Consider the following 5111-nt stretch of genomic DNA (forward strand, 5'->3'; position numbering starts at 1 on the left):
TCTTGCTTATAGCTTCAAAACTTTATCGTTCCAACCCAAACTAGTCATAAAGTACTAGTTTAGTTTCAAAGAACCTTTCTATTATTATAGGGTAAGAAATCAACTCCTTAGAACTCCCAAATTCAATTTCTCACTAGTTAAAACTAAGAGAAAATAGGATAGAATCAAAGGTTAAGGTAATACGTGACTTACTTGATAAGTAACAGGTCAGAAGCACTATCCTTACTCCTAATTATGCTTGCCCTAGCACATCCCCTGCTCTTCTTCATGCCAGATGTAACATCTTAAAATTTTAAGACTCAAATTTATTTTAAAAAATAAAATAAAATATTTATAATTAAATTAAAATTAAGAATATTTTGGTAGATGTCTAGAGTTTGAATTTTACTAAGCAAAAGTTAGGTTTTATTTTATTTTTAACTATGGAAAAAATTACCAAAGTTAACTCAGGCTTTAGTGCTATAATAAAAAATGTTGGGCCCTTTCTTATACTTTTTCCCAAAGTCTTATATCAACTTTTTAAAGAGAAACTAAATGCAAAAACGTAGAAAATAGAACAAAGAAAGAAACGAACGGATGAGAAAGTGAGAGGAAGAAGAGAAGAGGAAGAGAGGGAGTGAAGTTTGGATCTAGGAGGCTTTGCGGCCGTTATGAGCTTGGTTATGCGATAGGTAAACTCCTTACTTCAATCCTCTTCCCTCCCTCTTTGTTTTCTTCAATTTTGAAAAAGGAAATTTCTAAAATTTGATCCAAAAGGCTTTATTTTTGTAAGCTTTAATTTCCTTGAGTCCTTTAGAGGTTGTTTTAAGTTTCTACATGATGCCTTAATTCTCACCACATGCACTTGCTTCGACTCAAAACGCACTCCTATCATCATATCTATTCATGCAACACACAAACAAGTCAAAATACCAAGTACTTATTCGAATCTCTAATCCCACTTTAATTTTCACTTCATCCTCGATTAACCTCTATACTTAAGATTAAGAAATTAAGGATGTTACAATGTCTCTCCCCATAATGATATTACCAAGGATGAAGATCAAGCAAGAATGCTTGTAGATCAATTTTGGGAAAGGGGAGCAGATAAGGATACTTTATTTCTCACTCCTTACTGCCAAGGGTGAGCTGCTAACACTTATTATGAGTAAATATTTTTTAATTTACTCATTTGCTAACACTTATTATTTCTCATTAAAGGGCACTAGATACTTATAGTGATTAATCACATTGCTTTAAAAATATGGTATCTCAATTCCTTTAATAAAGAACCAAGCAATAGGAAAGATATGGTCGTATTTTGTGACAAGTAAGTTGAATTTTTTTTCTTTCTTGTTATTTTTTTATTTTCATGCATTCTCACATTCATTCCATAATTCCTTCTTAGAGCTGTGGCATTGTATCACGCTACAATCAACAATAATGTGTCCCTTAGTATGAAGACATTCAACTCTTCTGAAAAATGGGTCACTGTTAAGGTATTCATTTAATTGGCCAAGTTTTTAATTAAGAAACCGTGACATGTTATACAATTTCATTGATATATGGTTTTTTTTTTGCAGTGTCTACTTTGGCCATTTCAAAGCAATGATTGTGGTTATTACCTAATGAAATTCATAAAGGACATCATCACCCATACCCCTACTACATTATCTAACAATGTACATATTAAATTTAATTACACTTCAATTATAAATTTTAACCAACTTTGAATAGCTAGCTATTAACTTGAATTTGTTATGACTATTTGATTACAGTACTTCAAGGATGTCTACTAAGTTCGTTATATAGCTGCATATGTACACGAAATCCTTGAAGAGATGGCCCAAGTCATGTTCAATATGTGGATAGCGGTAGTGGTTAGATCATTTCAATAGTTTAGTTTTTTTTTTTTTTTGCTCAAACCAACACTTAAGTTAGTTAGGTATATATATCTTACACGTTACTTTTTTTTTTTGGTCAATTTTTATGCCTTAGGCCTCTTAGGCTTGGAAATTTAGTTTGTAAATTTGTTGAGTATAGATTTTTTAGGGTTTAGGGCTAAATATATAGGAATTTTTATATACTTGTATATTAATCTTAATAAACATTCATTATATTATTTTTGGTTGTTGGCTGGTTATTTTGTTTTATATTTTGTGTAAAGCAGCCTGCCATTCAAAAAAAAATATCATAAATACTTGAAGATTATTTTAAAATTTTGAAATAACATCAAGCATGTATAAACTTGATGTTTACTTTCAAATAACCATTAAGTGTTCTCAAATGATAGTTATTTAAAAATAACTGTTAAGTATTTATTTTTTGATATTTACAAATGAAAATCTTTATAACAAAAAATTTTCATCTTATACAAATAAATTTTATTAGTTAAATTATAGGTCCCACATTGATCTCACTTTTCTCGATTGGTAGGTTCCATTTTTATAATGAATTCTACATCTATATTCATTTAACAAAATATCTATTAATTATTTTTTTGAAACCAACAGTGCTGTCATAAACTACATGATTCTTTATATTATGCTTTAAAGGACCCTGCGATAATAGGAATAACTTGTATTTCGTCATCCTAGTGCAATCAAAACAGAGGTGGTTGAAACTTAACATTCCTAAAATCATATAAGTACAATTTATTATTTCTTATTTAACAAAGATAAAAGCCACTCTCTCTATTTAAAAATATAAAGTATTTTTTAAGAAGTTAAATATTTAAAAATGTAAAATATTTTTAATCTTTTAAAGTGTAATTTTATCTTTTTTTAAAAATACTCTTATTAATAATAATTTTATATTTATTATAAGATGTTTAATATGAATAAATATAAAAAAATCAGATTAATTTAAAAATAAATAATTATTTTATTAGGTGTGAAATTTGATTAACAATTTTTCGTAAACGGAGAGAGTATGTTTTTATTATTATATGAAGGGTAAATTACATTTTACTGCCAAGAGTTTTGTCGTAAAATCAAATTGCCTCTGTAGTGTAACATGTCAGTCAGCTCTTCATGGTTCGTGTTTGTTTCGTCTTCAATCACGAACCATTTAACGATGAGATGGTGACGGGATGTGACAGCGAAATCATACTGATTAAAAATTGAATCCCGAAACATAAAGTAAATATAAAAAACACAGAGGAAAGCAATGAAAATATGAAGGAAGAAAAATAAATAAAAATAATAATAAATAAAAAATAATAATAAAAGAAAGATAAAGATTAAGGAAAAAATCTTCTAAAAAACTTGATCTAGTAATTTTAACTTTTGAAGACATTATAAGAATCGTAAAGCTCTTAATCATGTTTAATAAAGCTGGTAATTCAAATCAAGTCTGACAAGTTAGTTTGAATTTGCCTAAAAAAATTTAGGGCCAAACTTAAAAAAAAATACTTTTTTTATTTTTTGGCCAATACCAGAATAAAATTTTTAGAAAATATATATATAAAATATAAAAAATATTAATTAATTCTTTAAGTTTTATGTCATTTTATACTAAAATACTATATACTTGAATCTCATATATCATTTAAGTATCAAAAAACATATATTATATATTTTTTATAAAATAAAATAATTAATTTTAAAGTAAAAATTAATTAAAAATAATTTTAAAAATAAAATTCCGGATTCAAGCCATCCAAAACCTGAAGAAATTCAGTCTAGAATTCGCTATTTGGACTTTTTAGAGAGTCAGGCCTGTTCAGGTTCAGGCCTATTTGGGCCAAGCCTGAATATGCCTGCCCTGCCTGAATTTCCAGCTCTAAATTATCTACATTCACTATGGGATGTCACCACAAGCATTAAGACCCACAAAAATTATAAATTTTAAAAATAAAAAATACTCTTATTATTTAAATAAAACTTAGGTTACAATGAAAAAGAGTGCACGTATTTATAGGCAATTCAAGAAGACTTAAAAACCCTAATTTAAACCTAATTGGATGAAAATAATATAAAAATAATAATAAATTTCAGTCACATAATTGAGGGATTATGCATCCAAAAATCATGGAATTACATTATTGAAAAATAATATAATTAAATATAATATTTGATTAGACTAGAAAGAGGAAACAAAAGACTAAATAAAATATGAAAATAATATACTCCCTCCATTTAAAAATATAAAGTATTTTTAATCGAATTTCACTCCCAATAAAGTAGTTACCTACTTTCAAACTAACTATATCTTTTTATATTTATCTTTTTTAAATATTTTATAATAAATATAAAGTCACTATTAATAGAGGCAACTTTGAAAAAAAGACAATGATTACATATTAAAAGATTAAAAATGTCTTATATTTTTTAATATCCAACTTCTTAAAAAATATTTTATATTTTTAAATAAAGCGAGTAATTAAACTTAATTTTTATCTTATATTTTTTAATGAAAAAGACATATCTTAAACAAATTCATACAATTCTTCAAGGACAGACAAACTTGGTCTAGAGAATTGATTTGATCATTAAAATAAAAATCAACCATTACTTTAAAAGGAAAGTGATAATGCAGAGTGGAATATAGTGGCCCCCAGCATTTTAAAAATAATTTTAATTTAATATTCCATAATCTGAACACAAAAACGAAAAATTGTGGATGTAATTTAGTTAATGCATTTGCTAACCTACTTGCACGGGGTTTAATCTAGCTTATAATTTATAATGATATTTATATAAAAATTAATATTTTTGTTAGTTAATGCGTTTAATTAGTTAATTGTGTTTGAAATTTAGTTTATGCATTTTTTAAACCCGCTCGCACAATTTAGTAATTGTGTTTGTCCATTTTAGTAAATGCACTTTTTATCTTTGCGTGTTTCCGTCCTCGCCTTCAGATTTCCAACCCTTCTAGAAAACCAGCGGAAGCGGTGGGAATGTGAGATCGTGTCGTGATAAGAGCCACTAATTTTCTGCATTTACAACAAGGACTTATTTTTGACTAAAAAAATAATGTAATTGCCTTTTTTATTATTTATTTAAAGGACATGGAGTGAAACTTTTAGATTTGTCCAAGAGATAAACAAATGTAGAAATAATAAATATAATAAAAATAAAATACAGTAAAGAAGAACATAAATGATAAAAAAATATCATTTTTACATCATG

This window comes from Prosopis cineraria, unplaced genomic scaffold (assembly GCF_029017545.1).
Source record: "Prosopis cineraria cultivar Desert tree isolate PC_DT_omini unplaced genomic scaffold, ASM2901754v1 PC9, whole genome shotgun sequence".
NCBI lineage: Eukaryota > Viridiplantae > Streptophyta > Magnoliopsida > Fabales > Fabaceae > Prosopis > Prosopis cineraria.